We start from the raw sequence: 18,786 nt of genomic DNA, 5'->3' as shown, positions 1-18,786 counted from the left end.
GATCATCCTTTCATTGTATATATTAAAAAAAAAATCTGGAATTGCAATTCACAGGGCATGGTCCTTGGTGGGCCGAGATAATGTGTATAAACTTTGGTGGATGTAGCCCCAAGGATTCACTTAACAAGCCAATAGAGCACCAACACCTACAGATGGTCTAAGGGTGTATAAGTCTAAGGGGCTGGATCTTTCTTGGTCCAACCAGAGAAACTTTTTTTCCTCTCAAGCTAGAAGTCTGAAAGTTTTGTCAGTGATTTTGCACTCCACGTGGGCCAGTCCTGTGGGGGTTTGAACCCTCTCAGTCTTTTCATCTGCCCATGAGGGCCATATTTGGCCAAACAGGTCACAGTCATTCTCTAGCCAACTTTGTTTTTTTTTTTTTTTTGAAAAATATTTTTATTGCATTTTTTCAAAACACACAGAACTGCTCAGACATGACAGAAAAGAGGAGGAAAAAAACGGAATGTGGGTACAGCAAATAGAAAAATGTTATGGAAATAAAAATAAATGACCAGCCCCCTTCCCATCAATCTCCTGCAGCAAGACATGGCAGTATCCAGATGACAATCAATACAGAGCATACAAGCACAACAAGGCAGGAAGGTGCTTGTTAGAAAGTGAGCACTTAGAACAATGTTATGGAAACAGGCTAGGCTGATTTGGGAAATCCACAAAGCAAGCAGGATGAAAGGCTGGGTCCAATATGTTGCAAGTAAGGGTTTCAGACCCTATGGAAAGCATCTATTTTGTAGTGAAACATACATGTGATGTATTCACTAGGAATGCAGTCCATAACGATGTTGTGCCATGATTTTTTTGTTGGAGCAACATTCTTGATCCAGATGAGCAGAATGTTCTTTCTAGCAGCAAAAGTTAGTATATTGAAAAGTCTCCTGTGTTTACTGTCAGTGATCTGATCATCCAGGAGACCAAGTATCAGGCATATAGGGTCCATCCGTATTGAGACACCAAAGATTGCAGTTAGTTCATTCACAATACTAGACCAGTACATTTGTAACTTCACACATGACCAGAGGCAGTGAAAGTAATCACCAGTCTCAGAATTGCATTTCCAGCAAAGCGGGGAATTACTTGCGTCCATTTCATTCTTGACAACAGGTGTTATATGTTTGCGATGTACAATTCTGATTCCGATTACACACAGAGATTTTCATGGCCTGAGACCAGACTTCCCGCCAGTCAGCATCATCTATGGCAATGCCAAGATCTTTCTCCCAAGCTTGCTTAGTGGCTTGTGAGGTATGAGGAGAATTAGAGTTTAGGGCTCTGTAAAAAACAGTAATGCATTTCTTACTAATCAGTAGAGACAGGGCCTTCTCAACACATGAAGTGGTGTTATTAGTCATTTAAGTGGTGTTTTTAATTATGAAATCTCTAATTTAATGTAAATACCTGTAAAAGTCACCTTGATTAAATAAACCAAATTGTTGTTACAACTGCTGAAAGGATAGTAAAATTTGGCAATTAAATAGATCACCTATTTTCTTCAGCCTCTGGGTGCTCCATACTTTAAAGCCCTGGTCCTTACAGCCTGGCAGGAAGTCCGGGTTGTCAAGAATGGGAGTGAGAGGAGATGTCAACTGAGCCCGGCTTCCTATAGAGCGAATGGATCTCCAGGCTCTGATGGTACTGAGAGTAATAGGGTTAGAGCAGAGTTTTTTGACAGATTCAGGGTTATTCATAAACAATAGATTTACCAAGGGACACTTTGACTGAGAGGACTCAATATCATGCCAAATGGAGGCTGGATCATAGTTGTGCCAGCTTGTAATCACCCGCAGGTGTGAAGCCAGTTGGTAAAATCTAAGATTTGGTACATGTAGCCCTCCATCACAACCTGCCATTTGAAGTTTTGTCATCTTGAGACGGGGCCTCCTCTTGCTCCAAATGAAGGAGGTTAGCCAGCCTTCAAGCACCTTAATAACCTTGCTTGACAATAATATAAGGATCATCTGCAGTGGATATAGCAGTCTGGGCAGGACGTTCATTTTTATAAGAGCCACCCTACCTAGCCAGGAAAGAGGGAGAGGGGCCCAGCGGTCTAAGTCAGCCCTTAGCATCCAAGAGGGGGGGGTGGGGGGAAGTTGGACTTAAACATCTGACCAAAGGTAGGTGTTACATGCACTCCTAAGTAAATGAAACCGGAAAGGGCTCATTCATATCTGGAACTCAAGTTAAAGATCCCAGGGGCATAGCTTCAGATTTTGCAATGTTAATTTTACATTCCAACAAGACGGTGAATGACGAAATGACCTTAAGCAAGTAGGGAACAGAAGTTTGGGGTTGCGATAGATGTATCAAAATGTCATCAGCTTATAAGGTGATTTTGTGTTCCCTTTCACCAACGAAAATACCAGAAATTAAAGTGTTTTGCCTTACTGCCTGGGGCAGCGGCTCAACAGCAATATCAAATAACAAGGGGCTGAGGGGGTTGCCCTGTCTATTCCTGTGGTGGAGGGGGAAATTGTTGGATCTCAGCCCGTTAGTCAGAACCGCCGCTGTCGGAGTACTATACAGAACCCTAATCAAATTCACAAAGTTATCGCCTAGGCCAAATTCTTCCAAAGCATAGAACAAATACGACCACTCGACCCGGTCGAATACCTTCTCAGCGTCAAGAGACAGCACGAGGGCCAGGTCCTGACATCTCTGGGTTAGTTGGATGATGTCTACGTTAAGGAGCCTCCTCAGATTATCACAGGAGTTCTGGCCCTTGACAAAACCGGTTTGGTCCTCCTTGACAATATGGGGCAGCACCTTCTCTAAACGTGGGGCCAGAATTTTGGAGAGTAGTTTTTGGTCAGAGTTGAGTAGGGCTATTGGCCTGTATGAGGTGCAGCTTTCGGGGCATTTTCCTTTTTTAAGGATGAGAGAAATATTGGCCTCCCTGAGGGACTGAGGTAGGATCCCATTTTCAAACGAATGATTGAGCATAGACAACAAAAGGTCTAAGAGAATATCACTAAACACCTTATAAAACTCACATCCAAATCCATCTGGCCCGGGGCCTTACCGGATGGCATAGATTTCAAAGCAAGTAGCACTTCCTCTCTAGTAATTGGGGCATTTAGTTGTAATTTTTGATTATCCGTAGCTTTGGGGAGTCTCAAATCTGCATAAAACTTATGCATAAGGGTAAGGGCATTGTCAGGCTGTTCAGAACTATATAGGTTGGAATTAAATGATGCAAAGTGTTTATTAATCGTTCTAGTATCAAACAATCTAACACCACTAGGGTCAGTAATAGAGACTATATTTTGAGAATCTGCCCTATTTTTGACAAGACTGGCAAGATATTTTCCAGGTTTGTCCCCAAACTCATATAGTTTCTGCCTGGCAAGTTTAAGGGACTGCTTAGAGTCCTGAATCATAAAAGTATTCAATGCAGCACGTGCAGATAACATTTCATTGAGTAAATCAGGACTCGAGCTAGATGTGTGATTTTTCTCCAATTCAGCTAGTCGGGATTCAAGACGTTTACGCTGCTGTGTACGCTGCTCCAACAATCTCATGAATGCTGGAGTCATCTTTAAGTCACTTCCTGTTGTGTGAAATAGAGGTGTCATGACTGTATCTCCATACACCCATATTTGAACATATAGGTCTCAGTCATTCTCTAGCCAACTTTGTATTTTTAATAAATAAAGGGTCTCAGAGGTAAAAGTTGGGTGTTTAAGCCTTTAGATACTGAGAAAGTGGTCTTCAATAATCTCACGAATGCTGGAGTCATGCTTAAGTTACTTCCTGTTGTGTGAAACAGAGGTGTCATGACTGCAATAAAATGTGGGGATGTTGGTTCCAACAACCAACATCTGCGGTATAAACCCAACATCTCCATATTAGACCCTTTTGTGGAAAAAACCTGTAGGAAATACTAAATCAAATCAAATCAAATTTTATTTATATAGCCCACATTCACAAATCACAGTTTGCCTTGGAGGGCTTTACAATCTGCACAGAGACGATACCCTCTGTCCTTAGACCCTCAGTTAAAGTGAGGAAAAACTTGCCCCCAAAAAACCCTTTTAGCAGGGGAAAAAAGGTGGAAGAAACCTCAGGAAGAACGCAGAGGAGGGATCCTTCTCCCAGGATGGGCAGACATGCAATGAGTGGCTCGTGTACAGAACAGATCAGATAGGGTCTAATAAAGAAATGTTGGGTCTATACTGTAATGTTGGATCTGACCAATAGTGCAGAATCACTGACTAAACATTTCTAAACCAGTTTCTAGAAGTTGGAGGCCCTAATTTATTTCTAAGTTATTTCTCCTAGTTCAAGTTTCAGGCCTCCATCTGCTTTGGTGACCAAATCATGTCAAAAGAGCAACTGGTCTGGGAAGGCCTCGGTCAGTGTCAAAGGTCATTGTAGATCATCCTTTCATTGTATACATAAAAAAAAATCTGCAACTGCAATTCACAGGACATTGTCCTTTGGGGGCCTAGATAATGTGTATAAACTTTGGTGGATGTAGCCCCAAGGATTCACTTAATAGGCCAATCCAGCACCAACACCTACAGATGGTCTAACGGTGTATAGGTCCAAGGGTCTGGATCTTTCTTGGTCCCACCAGAAAAACCTTTTTCCTCTCAGGCTAGAAGGCTGAAAGTTTTGTCAGTGATTTTGCACTACATGTGGGCCAGTCCTGTGGTGGTTTGAACCCTGAAGTCCTTTCATCTGCCCATGAGGGGTCACTCCATTTGAATTTTTTCTCCAGTTTTAGGCACATAACTGGGCCAATATAGCTCCAAATGAGCTGAACTTGTCAGGAAGCACTTATATTACATGACCAAACCAGGTTCTAGACGTTGGAGGCCAAAAGTTATTACTGAAGCTACGTTCAGTATGGTAGTAGCAACATAACATGTTTCCTGGATAACATGATTTTACACATCTCAGGGATCTGCTAGTTCAAGGTTCAGGCCTCCATCTGCTTTGGTGACCAAATGAGGTCAAAAGAGCAACTGGTCTGGGGAGGCCTCAGTCAAGGTCAAAGGTCATTGGAGACCATCCTCTCAGTATATACATTAAAAAAAAACCAACCTCTGCAACTCTGTCCCTTTAACCTAAAACTACACTGGCTGATTCACGAGCCCCCCAGCTCGTTGGTCCTGGTACATAGAAAGTTGAAATTCACAGGACATGGTCCTTGGTGGGCCTAGATAATGTGTATAAACTTTTTTCCTCTCAAGCTAGAAGGCTGAAAATGCTGTCAGTGATTCTGCACTTAAGTGATCTGTTGACAACGTTGGTGTAGAGAGAGAAATGCACACATCTTTGGGGGCTTCCAGTGCTTATTGTCCAGGTGCTGGATGTGATTTTCCCCAGCCTCACCTGCTGCCTCCTGTCTGTCAGGCAGTTTGTGATCCACTCAGAGGTGGAGGCTGGAACTGTGAGCTGGGTCAGTTTGGTGTGGAGGACTTTTGGAATGATGGTGTTGAACGCTGAGCTGAAGTCCACCAACAGGATCCTTGCATAGGTCCCTGGGGAGTCGAGGTGTTGGAGGATGTAGTGCAGTCCCATGTTGACTGCATGCTCCACTGACCTGTTTGCAGTCGTCAAAATGCGGGGGGTCCAACAGGGGTCCTGTGATGTCCTTCAGGAGAGTCAACACCAGTCTCTCAAATGTTTTTATGACTACAGACATCAGGGCGATGGGTCTGTAGTCATTCAGTCCTGAGATGGAAGGTTTCTTTGGGACTGGGATTGTTGTTGAGTGTCTGAAGCAGGAGGGGACTTCACACATCTCCAGTGGTCCTTGTGAAGATGGGGGACAGCTGGTCAGCGCAGACTTATAGACAGGAGGGTGAGATGCCGTCTGGACCTGGGCCTTCCTGGTCGTCTGTCTCCTGAAGAGCTGGTACACATCCCCTTCACAGATCCTCATTGATGGTGGGTGGTGAGTGGGGAGGGGTGAGGGTGGAGAAGGGGGTAGTGATGGTTGTCTGGTGTCAGGGTCAGAGTGGGTGAATAGAATAGAATAGAATATCCTTTATTCGTCCCACAGTGGGGAAATTCCACTTATTGCAGCAGCAAGAGGATAGAATAGTAATAAATAAATATTACAGTATATACAATATGAACAGGAAAAAAAAACAACAACAGTTACATAGAGCGACATACAGTGACAAAAAAACAACGGCAAGACAATGGCAACAGTACACAATGGATAATTTAAAAATCTGCATGTAAAATTGGGTGTCTATTGGACATAACAGTTTATTATTGAGTCTGAGTGTATGAGTGGTCTACTGAGAGCAGTGCTGGTTGAACAGTCTGACAGCAGCAGGAAGGAAGGACCTGCGGTACCTCTCCTTCACACACTTGGGATGAAGGAGTCTGTCACTGATGAAGCTGCTCAGTGCGGTAACAGTGTCCTGCATGGGGTGGGAGTCGTTCTCCATCATCCTCCTCTCTCCCACCACCTGCACTGAGTCAAGGGGGCAGCTCAGGACAGAGCTGGCCCTCTTTATCAGCTTGTCCAGTCTCTTCCTGTCAGCGATGGAAATGCTGCTGCTCCAGCAAACCACTCCGAAAAAGATGGCTGATGCTACCACAGTATCGAAGAAGGTCTTGAGGAGAGCTCCCTGCACTCCAAAGGACCTCAGTCTTCTAAGCATATAGAGTCTGCTCTGGCCTTTTTTGTAGAGAGCATCAGTGTTTACAGTCCAGTCCAGTTTATTGTTTGGGTGAACACTCAGGCACTTATAAGAGTCCACTCTCTCAATGTCCATTCCCTGGATGTTCATCGGTGTCGGGAGGGAGTGGCTGCGCCTGCGGAAATCCACCACCAGCTCCGTGTTTTTGCCGAGTTGATTTGGAGGTGGTTCTGCTGGCACCAGTCCATAAAGTCCTTGCTCAGTTCTCTGTACTCCCTGTCATTGTCCTCTGAGATGAGGCCGACGATGGCAGAGTCGTCAGAAAACTTCTGGAGATGGTAGGTGGCTGAACTGAGTCTGAAGTCTGCAGTGTACAGGGTAAACAGGAAAGGAGCCAAAGGTGTTCCCTGTGGAGCCCCTGTGCTGCAGACCACCATGTCTGAGACACAGTCCTTTGACCTCACATACTGTGGACGGTTGGTGAGGTAGTCTGTAATCCAGGATGTGAGGTGATGATCAACTCCTGTGAGCTCCAGCTTGTCCCTCAGAAGCACAGGCTGGATGGTGTTGAAAGCAGTGGAGAAATCAAAGAACATGATCCTCACAGTGCTTCCAGGCTTCTCCAGGTGAGAAAGAGCTCTATGTTGGAGGAAGATGACGGCGTCAACCACCCCGAAGCCAAGATGGTAGGCAAACTGTAGCGGGTCCATCAATGGTTCCACCAGGGGGCGGAGATGGATGAGGACCAGCCGCTCCAGTGTCTTCATCAGGTGCGATGTCAGCGCCACTGGCCTGTAGCTGTTGAGGTCCTTCGGGTGCCCCGCCTTTAGCACCGGTACCACACAGGATGTTTTCCACAATTTTGAAACTCTCCTCAGCTTCAGGCTCAAGTCCTGGAGGTGTCGACGAGGGGAGCTGCAGCAGGAATGGCTTGGCTGGGGGATGGGTGGATGGCTGGGAGCCTGGTTCTTTGTGCCCGGAGATTGTTTTGAGGCCTCTCCAAACTCTGCTGATGTTGCTCTGCTGCTGCTGGTCCTCCATCTTCTTCCTGAAGTGGTTCTTCCCCTCTCCGATCTTCCTCCTCAGCTCGCTCTGTACAGTCTTCAGCTCCTCTTTGTTGCCCGACTTAAAGACCCTCTTCCTCTCATTAAGTAGAGCCTTTATGTCGGGGTTAATCCAGGGTTTGTTGTTGGAGAAGCACCGTACAGTCCTGGCGAGTACAGTGTTCTCCACGCAGAAGTTTATGTAGTCCGTGATGCAGTGTGTGAGGCTGTCGATGTCCTCCCCATGAGGATCACAGAGTTCCTCCCGCTGTGGTCTGATCTCCCCAGGGGAGGGAGAGGTGATGATGAATATGTTAACAATCACAGCCAGCCCCCCTCCTTTCTTCTTACCGCTCTCCCGTGTCCTGTCTGCGCTCCGCAAATTAAATCCCTCCAGAGAAACAGTCGTGTCCGGTGTTAGTGAGTTCAGCCATGTCTCCATAAACACCATGATGCTGCAATCACAATATTCCCTCAGGTGCCGGGTCAGCGCCGTTAACTCACCCATCTTGTTGGGAAGAGATCTCACATTCCCCATAATGACAGACGGAAGGACGGGTCAGAAACGGCTCTTCCTACGGCATTGAATTCCAGCACGGGTCCCCCGTCTCCTCTTCTTCAACTCACGGGGAACGTTGGGTCTATCCTGGGGCAGCACCACTGTGTTACAGAGGGCTAACAGCTGATCCCGACTGTAAACAATAGGGTCGTGGCTGGGTATGGGGCCCTCTGGTCAGGGAAAGTGTAAAAAACAAAAAAAAAGTCCAGAGCAAACACAGCAACTTTGGTATCCATAGGTGCACCGTTGTAACAGAAAATGAACACACAAAAAGAAATTAAGATTAGTCGCTAAAAACTGCTAAAAATAAGTGAAAGAAACTCAAATTGAGCAGGAGCTGCTGCAACTGCTGCCACTCAGGGGTGGCGCAGTGATAGGTGTGAATGATTTCTCAAACCTGCAGTAGAACTCATTCAGCTCGTCGGCCAGTTGAAGACTCTCTGCAGTGTGGGGGGGAGGGTCTCCTGTAGTTGGTGACACCCTGCAGACCTCTCCACACTGATGCAGGGTTGTTGGCTGAAAACCTGTTTGTAATGCCTCTTTGCTCCTCTGACCTCCTTTGTCAGTGTGTTTCTGGCCTGGTTGTACAGGACTCTGTCCCCGCTTCTGTAGGCCTCCTCCTTGACCTGGCGAAGCTGCTTGAGTTTTGAACCAGTGAACCAGGGTTTATTGTTTTTGTATGTGCAGAAGGCTTTAGTCTGCACACACGTGTCCTCACAAAAGATATTGTACGATGTTACAGTGTCAGTGAGTTCATCCAGGTCGGAAGCTGCAGCCTCAAAAACATTCCAATGTGTGCAGTCACAGCAGGCCTGTAGTTCCAGCTTTGCATCGGTGGTCCATCTCCTGACAGTCTTTACTATAGGCGTAGCAGATTTTAACTTCTGCCTGTAAGTTGGTAGAAGATGAACCATGCAGTGATCAGAGCGCCCCAAGGCTGCATGGGGGACAGAGCAATAGGCGTTCTTTATTGTCTAATAGCAGTGGTCTAGAGTGTTTGTGTCCCTGGTGGGACACTTAACATGCTGTATATATTTAGGTAGGTCATGGCTGAGGTTTGCTCTGTTGAAATCCACCAGAACAATGTGCAGGGAGTCTGGATGTTTCTGCTCCATGTCCATTATCTGGTCAGCCAGGTGTTATAAAGCGTCACTAACACAGACCTGAAGTGTCAGGCGGACTGACCTCCTTGCGGCCTTCAGGAAACCCGTGGCAATGTCTCTCAGCAGGGTTACCTGTAAAGTCTAATCAGTTGTTAATCTGCCTGCTATTTCAAGATTATGTGATACAGACACGTGTAACTCTCCAGCTCACTGTTGTCTTGTATTTTATTCTAGGTATGACCGCTTCATTCGGGATCAGAGGAGCCTTGATGACTGCCAGAAAGTCCTGTGTGTGGCAAAGAAAGACATGCTGGGCATTCATGGGAGGCTGCTTGAAATTTTTTTATTTATGTTATTTATGTATACTCACACAAGGACAGTAAGGATGTGGACTCAGGAGGCTGCTGGGGCACTGCAGGACTGCTTTGAGACAATAGACTGGGATGTACTCTGTGAGCCACATGGGGAGGACATCGATGACATGGCGGACTGCATCACAGAATACATCAGGTTCTGTGAACACACCACCACACCAACCCAGACTGTTCACTGTTTCCCCAACAACAAGCCATTGATTACCAGTGACCTGAAAGCACTCTTCAGCAAGAAGAAGAGGGCCTTCAGGTCTGGTGATGGAGAGTAGCTGAGGAGAGTGCAGCATGAACTCAGGGAGATGCTGAGGGGTGTAAAGACAGCTACAGGAGGAAGCTGGAGGCCAAACTCCAGCAGAACAATGTGAGAGATGTGTGGACTGGGATGAAACAGATCACTGGATGTAAAGTGAAGGGCAACCAACCATCAGGCTGTCTGGAGAGACCCAAGAGCCGATGGCTTCTGTAACAGGTTTAGCTCGCAGCCTTCCAGCCCCCCACTCACCCACACTGTTTACACCCCTCCCCCTCTCCTCCCTGCCGCAGGACCTGATGGTATCAGCCCCAGGATCCTGAAGACCTGTGCTAGCCAGCTGTCTCCTGTTCTCCAACATCTCTACAACCTGAGCCTGAGTCTGGAGAGAGTCCCAGTGCTGTGGAAGATGTCCTGCTTTGTTCCTGTCCCAAAAAAGTCAACTCCATCGGACCTCAATGACTACCGACCAGTTGTCCTCACATCTCATGTGATGAAGGTGCTGGAGAGGCTGGTCTTGGCCCACATGAGACCGCGGGTGAAGGAGCTGCGAGACCCTCTACAGTTTGCTTACCAGCCCAATCTGGGAGTTGACAACACTGTCATCTATCTGCTGCAACGAGCCCATTCGCACCTGGGTAGTAGTGGCAGCACTGTGAGAATCACATTCGTTGATGTCTCCAGCGCTTTCAACACTATTCAGCCACTGCTGCTGGGTGAGAAGCTGCGGGTGCTGGGAGTTGACACCTCCATTGTCTCCTGGATTACTGACTACCTGACAGGCAGGTGACAGTTTGTCTGTCTGGGCAGTGTCCTGTCTGATGCGGTGGTCAGTGATACAGGAGCTCCACAGCGGACTGTGCTGTCCCCTTTCCATTTCACCTTATACACCACAGATTTCCAATACAACTCTGAGTCATGTCACTTACAGAAATTTTCTGATGACTCAGCTGTTGTCGGGTGTATAAGTTGGGGAAGGGGAGTACAGAGCAGTGGTGGATGACTTTGTAGAGTGGGCTGGACGCAATCACCTGAGGCTGAATGTCAACAAGACCAGAGAGATGGTGATTGACTTCAGGAGGAAGAGGACTACTTCACAGCCACTGTGTGTTCTGGGCGAGGATGTGGAGGAGGTTGAGGACTACAAGTACCTGGGTGTTGTCATGATTCCTGCTACAAGCTATCACAATGTACAATAACTCACATCTGTCTGTCAGAGTCAACTCACAACTCTCTGCTGTATAGTCCTGTTTTTGCATACCTGCTCACTGCCACATTGTTTTTCCACTCTCACTCTTTTCCTGTTTTTATAGTTTTTATAGTTTATATTCTGTATATTTGATATTTTGTTATATTCTGTATATATTAGGATTTATTTTATATTTTCTTTTATTTTCTTTTATTCTAATTTAAACTACCTGCACTTTTACATTTATACTTCTGCTGCTGTAACAGTTGTGGTTAACTGTTGTGGTTGTGGTTAGGCAAAATCAGTCGCTTCTTCTTCTGTGTTGTAAACTTTCTCTCTTTTTCTCACCGCAGCATCCACCCTCTGCTGTGTGAAGTCAAGTGATGATACTGCTCTAAGTGACCATCATCGTCCAGGAGAAGGCAAAACTCATGTGTATTCCCATCTACAAGAAAGACCGAGGACACATCACCAAACCATCCAGAACTACACAGAAGCCGAGAGACTGAATCAATTTCAAAACGTCAAACACAGGCTGACAATTACAGTCAGTGTGTGGCTGATGGGTCTGGCATTAGTGCCTTAGTTTGTCATAACAAAGCTGACTCTAGCCCATCACTTAACAGCAACATGGTGGACTCATAATTTATCAGTCATAATGTTTGTGACCTGTGTGAACAAGGACATGTTTGAACACAGTTGTTTGCTTAAATACTGTGATCGACAAGCGTGTTATTAGATTTTTAAAAATTTGATCATAATCTTAATCTATTTTTCTATTTATACAATGCAAGACCTTTTGTACTGTCACTGCTCCTACAATTTGATGGAAATAAAAACTTTTCTTTAAAAAAACAAAAACTCTTTGCAGCTGTTTCATTTAACTGTAATTTCAGTTGTCTGACTGTAGTCCACATTTCCAGGCATCATATTGTTACTATTTTCTGTGGGATTTTTGCTCCCAACTGACAACCTCTAATCTGCAGAGAAGATGAGAAGTTCTGATGACATGATTACTAAGTTTCTATATAGTTTGACCTTTCACCTCCAGGAGGTGAGGCAGCATGTGTTAATGTCCCCGTTCTTCTTCTTCTTTCCCATCTTACAGCCCCTGTAGCACAGGCACAACTAAATATATAAAATAAATAAATATATACAGATATAAAATAATAGATAATGTATACAGATATAAAATATCTACAGATATAAAATATACATAAGTACAATATATACAGATATAAAATATATAACTCCACTCAGCAATGCTTAACTACAAATCCTCAATTTTCTTAAGGCTAACCCTCAATTGTCTAATGCCTGGGAACCTGGACAATGTTGCCTCCCTTGGTCCGTGTGCACGCTGCCCCCCCTCTTCATTTGAGTCAAATTGTTCCATTTCTGATCCCTGCTTTTCCGCTGCATCCGTCATGATCATCAGGCGCTCAGGGTCGGTGTCTGGTTCAAAGGCTTGGGCACGTCTCCTCATCCTTCTGACCCTCGTCCTTCTTTCCTTTGCTTTTCTTCCCTCCCTGCTGCTCCGAAAAGCCGCCTTCTCGTCTTCATTAACTCCTTCTCTCCTTCAGAGAGCTCAGACACAGAGTCCGTGCTTTCAGCATACATTGGTTCCTTACCCCCAGAGTCTGAGGTGGAGGCAGGATGTGGGTCCTCCGTTTCCTCTATGAGGGCTTTCATCCTCAGGCTGCAAACCTCCATGGCCTCCTTAATGAATGGAAGAGCACAGTCATATTTTTCTGCCGTCGCCACGTCATGGCACATGGCGGCCACAACCCGACCAAACTCATCCTTGGACAGCTGTCTCCGTGCCTTGGAAGGAGGAAATGGATTATAAATTCAGTGTCACATACAGATGACAAACAGAGGGTGAACATTGGTCTTCAAAATTTTGTTTGTTTCATTTTTTAGCATTAAAAAGCCACCTGGGGTGGATCTGACATGACACTTCCAATTTCATCTTTCAGATTTAGTAGTGTTCTTTCCAGAACCATTACGCTTTCAATTACAGCTTAAAGATTTAGTAATGTTCCTTCCAAAAGCTAGTCTGTGAATATTCTCCATCATCCAGTTCATAGTTATCTCAAGGAAATCAATTGAACGCAACTGGACTTGGTTATAAGTCTTTGATTCTCATACAAGTTTCATCGTCATCATCATATATGATGACAAGTTTCGGGTCTGATATCAAAGGCCAAGGCTTCCACATGTTTGCTGGACCCCATGCCAACTCCATTGGTGAAGGCCTGCCTCCCTGCCCTCTGCCCTTTCATCACTGACATAATCAACTCCATCCTAGCATCTGGTGTTGTTCCCCCCAGTTTCAAAACTGCTTCCATCACTCCCATCTTAAAGAAGCCTGGTCTGGACCCTGATGGTCTCAGCAACTTCCAGCCGATCTCCAACCTTCCTTTCCTCATCAAGGTTCTGGAAAAAGCAGTGGCTGCCCAGCTTCACCAACATCTGTCTGACCATGAGCTCTACAAACCCCTGCAATCAGCCTACAGAGCACACCACAGCACAGAGATCACCCTCATCAAAATAACTAGTGACCTTCTCATCGCTGCAGACTCTGGCAAAATCAGTATCCTCATTCTCCTCAACCTCTCCGCAGCTTTTGACAGTTTCCCACACAATCCTCCTCAAATGCCTATCCCATTACCTTGGCATCACCGGTACAGACCTTACATGGTTTCAGTCCTATCTAGCCAACCGATCTCAGTTTGTCCCCAAAACAGAGCTCATGGTCGTGGCCCCAAATCCAGTGCTCCGGAAGATTGGGGATCTCCTCCTCCACATTTACGGCTGCTCAATTACTCCATCCCATGAAATACGCAACCTGGGCATCATCATGGACTCCACCCTCTCCTACCAGTCTCATGTCAAATCCATCACCAGGTCTGCCTTCTACCACCTCAGGAACATCTCCCGTCTCTGGCCCTCACTCTCTGTTGCTGAAACCCTGATTCACGCTTTCCTCTTTTCCCATCTGGACTAATGTCATGGAGTCCTGTCAGGGTTCCCAGTAAAACCCTGGAAAGGTTTCCAGTTTGTGCAAAACTCAGCAGCCAGGGTTCTCACTTACATCAAGCCCTGGCAGCACATCACCCCTAACCTCATCCATCTCCACTGGCTCCCGGTCAAATACCGTATTTCTTATAAACTTCTCCTCCTCACTTACAAATGCCTCCATGCACTCACCCCAAACTACATGTCCGACCTTCTCCACCAACACACTCCATCCCGGAACCTGCGGTCCTCGGACATGGGCCTGTTCTCCATCCCTCGCACCAGACTTAAAAGCTTCGGGGACAGAGCCTTCAGTGTGGCTGCACCAACCCTCTGGAACTCCCTCCCTCCCAATATCCACAATGCCCCAACCCTGGACACCTTGAAATCATTCCTCAAAACCCACCTCTTCGCCCTCTCTCCCTTAATCTGTTTCTTTAAGCCAACTCCAAACCCCTGCTAATTCTCATGTAAAGCACCTTGGGTATTTTGAAAGGCGCTTTATAAATACAAGTTATTATTATTATTATTATGATTGTCATCAACACCACTCAAATTATGCTATGCTATAGCACCTATGGTGCTATGCTATAGCACCATCTGGGTGTGCTTCGTCTTATTCTTATGACTCTCGATCTAAAAAATAGCTTTTTTTTTTAGATCGAGAGTCATAAGAATAAGACGAAGCACACCCAGATGGTGCTCAATTCTACTGAGCATGGATGCTCCGGAGATTCATCAGACTCCTTTAGCGTGCATATTCAAAAATACCTGTGATATTTCCCAACAATGAGGGAAAAGTGCAGCGGAGGCTGGGCCTGGTGTTGAAGGCAGCATGGACCGACACAAAGGAACCTCAGGGAAATTCAATCGAATGCAACTGTTCTTGTTAAGAATTCTTTCAAAGATTTAGGGAAATTCAATCAAACGCAAATAGACTTGGTTATAAGTTATAAATAAACACCCAAGACTTTTGGTTCCCTCAAACCATTACACTTCCACTTTCAGCTCCTGGATTTAGTAATGTTCCTTAGACATGAGTAAGTTTATGCTAACACTTTACCCTGATTGATGGTGGAGGGTGGTGGGTTAGGGTGAAAGGTGCCACTCACCTGACTGCTCACGCTGGAGTGGATCTGGTTGAATGTCACGCTACTGGTGAGGCCTGCGTTGCTCCATGTTGCATTCAGCAGAAGGCCCAGCTTCCGGTGCTCTTTTCCCTCCATATTATGGAAAACAAGAGGCACTTTTGGGTAGACTCAATCGAGGACTCTGATGAATCAAGTACCATCTGGGCGTGCCCATATGTGGCCTGGGTCTTGTTACTCTCGATCTAAAATACACATAAAAAATAATACAACTTGACTTGGTGATGATGATCATATATGATGATGATAAAACTTGTATGAGAGGTGAAACATCTTCAAAGACATAACCAAGTCTAGTTGTGGTCAACTCAATTTCCTTGCCACAGGCCATCATGTTTAACTCACCCACACCATGTAAAAGCCCTCCTTTCCTTCTCGCTCCCAGACCTCTTTCTTTGTCAGGCTGCAGTACACCACTGGCCAGTGACGATGACAAGGTAACCCTGCAGGAGCTCTACGGTGATCCATTGTACCTTTTCCTGCATTTACTGTGGAAAAGAAAAAAAATTATTAGTCTTTCATTAGGGGCAGCTGTGGCACAGGAGGCAGAGTGGTCCTCCACCAACTGGAAAGATGGTGGCTTGATTCCCGTGCCCCTGCAGTCCATGCGTCGAAGCATCCTTGAGCAAGATACTGAATCCCCAATTGCTCCTGGTGGCATAGCCATCGGTACATGCATGAATGTGTGTGAATGGGGTTAATGCTGACTAGAGTTGGACAGCGCCTATAATGGTCGTGAGGATGAGAAAGGTGCTATCTAAATCTGTCCATTTTTGTATGGCCCACGAAAGCAAGAAAGGAGCCTCCTCTTCTACCTTTGTCATACTTTGGGATCTCCTAAAGCTCTTAAGACTCTTAATGGGTGTTTTGGGACCACAATTAAAGTTGTGCATTAGCTTGACAGAAATCAAATTTCATAATGCAAACTAGCCATTACAGTTTGCCTCAGAGGGCTTTACAATCTGTCCTTCACCAAAAGAGAAACCCATCCGTAACAAAGCAAAGGATAAGGAGGATACTTACTTAGCAGAGCAGGGGTCCTCATCGCTGCCACCATGATGAATTTTTGCTCCTCCGAGGCACTGACCAGTTTCCCTGGATATACACATGACAAACATTGAGCAGACATTAATAGGAAGATTTTTCAGTCTGTTTTGTTTTTTGTGAATGAAATAAGCTGCCTTGAAAGATAGATTTACTTTATTGATCCCAAACTGGGGAAATGTTTAATGAAAACACTTGTAAGACTTCCAATTTCATCCTCCATATTTAGCAGTGTTCCTTCGAAAACCATTACCCCTCTTATTCCTCTTGACCCACTGCCTATGAACCACCACCTCCCCCAGAAAGTCCAACTGCAGTCTCTTGATGCAGTCTTTGGCCAATCTGGGTGGGTGTCAGGCGGTTTTCTTTTCAGTGAAAGAGCTCTACGTGGGAGAGGAAGGTCTTCGCGTTGGTGAGCACATTCTTGACTGATGTTGGTTTATACCCAGCCTTTTTCAATGCAGTTGGCCAACTAGAGAACAAAGAGAACCATTTTAGCAACATATGAGTCATACACCAACCTGGGCCACTGCAACAAGTAAGTCAAGTCACTGGTGTCGACCTCCAATCAAACTTTATCTGGATAGCTCAAACTGAAAGATTGCCTCGGAGGTATGTACAATCTGTACAGGGAGTTACATCCACTGTCCTTTGACCCTTGGGTCAGGTAAGGAAGCCCCCCCCCCCCAAAAAAAAAATCCCTTAGCAAGGAACAGAGATGGAAGAAACCTCAGGAGGGGCCACAGAGAAAGGGTGCCTCAACTAGGTGCAGCAGTACTTATACCTGACATTTCTCCATATTGTTGAGAAAACGAAGGCCCAAGGATTTTCTCTCCCCGGAGACAATCTCCTTTGTGATTAATAAGCTATCTATCCATCTATCGATGTCAAATCAAATCAAATCAAATCAAATCAAATTTTATTTGTATAGCCCAAATTCACAAATCACAGTTTGCCTCAGAGGGCTTTACAATCTGTACAGAGACGACACCCTCTGTCCTTCGACCCTCGATTCGAGTGAGGAAAAACTTGCCCCAAAAAAAGGCCCTTTTAACAGGGAAAAAAAATGCGGAAGAAACCTCAGGGAGAGCCACAGAGGAGGGACTCTCCCAGGACGGAGAGACGTGCAATAGATGTCGCATGTACAGAGCAGATCAACGAGATCACAATGTATTCAATTATAAGCGATGGTTGACAGGAGTGAAAGTACATAAAGATGTATTACAGCAATAATGATGAAATGCACATGGAAATGTGATTACTAGTGATAACAGTAGTAGTGATTAATGATAAGGATGGTATGTAGTAATGCATTACGATAATAGTAGTGGAACGTATGTAACAGAGATGTGACTAATATTAGCGACAGTAGTGGTGGGTGTCAGGCAGGGCCATAGCAGTGGGCGCATCCACGATCAGGCAGGGCCATAGCAGTGGGCGCATCCACAATCCACGACCCGGGCGCGGCCAGGATCCATGGGAGCCTGTAGGACTAGAAAGCACAAGGACTCCGGGGAAGAAGTAAGTCAGTGACATGCAGAGATGGGGCATGTATACAGGCATAATGTATACAGATGGAGAGGAGAGGAGAGGGGAGGAGAGAGAAGCTCAGTGTGTCATTGTTCCCCAGACTAGGCCTATAGCAGCATAACTAAGAGCTGGTCCAGCCCTAACTATAAGCTCTATCGAAGAGGAAGGTCTTAAGTCTACTCTTAAAGGTAGAGAGGGTGTCCGCCTCCCGGACCAAAACAGGAAGATGGTTCCACAGAAGAGGAGCTTGATAGCTGAAGGCTCTGGCTCCCATTCTACTTTTGGAGACTTTAGGAACTACAAGTAATCCTGCGTTCTGGGAGCATAATGCTCTAGTTGGGTGATAGGGTAATATGAGCTCCTGGAGATATGATGGTGCCTGACCATTAACAGCTTTGTAAGTGAGGAGAAGGATTTTAAACTCTATTCTTGATTTTACAGGGAGCCAGTGCAGAGAGGCCATCCAAACTCGCTATATCATTAGATAATGCATCTCTAAGGTGTTTAGGACCAAGTACTATAACTTCGATTTTATCTGAGTTTAACAGCAGAAAATTGCAGGTCATCCAGGTCTTAATGTCCTTGAGACATGCATGGAGTTTAGTAAGCTGATTAGTTTCATTTGGCTTTATTGATAGGTATAACTGTGTATCATCTGCATAACAATGAAAGTTTATGGAGTGTTTCCGAATTATATGGTGCTATGTCTGTTAGAGATTTGGTGGCCTTGGGTTTGTTGCCCTCAGCTCTCTCAGCCTTTGCACGTAGTGGGCCTGCTTTGCTTAAAACAAAGCACCATCCACTTCCTGGGAGGTATTTCAATAAAGAAAGGTCTTTAATTTCCAAAGCAATGATATACATAGCACAAATCAAATCAAACTTGTATAGACCAAATTCACAAATCACAG

The sequence above is a fragment of the Pagrus pagrus genome (assembly GCF_965226575.1).
Source record: "Pagrus pagrus genome assembly, chromosome: 5".
Taxonomy (NCBI): Eukaryota; Metazoa; Chordata; class Actinopteri; order Spariformes; family Sparidae; genus Pagrus; species Pagrus pagrus.
Note: the sequence above shows the minus strand (reverse complement) of the source record.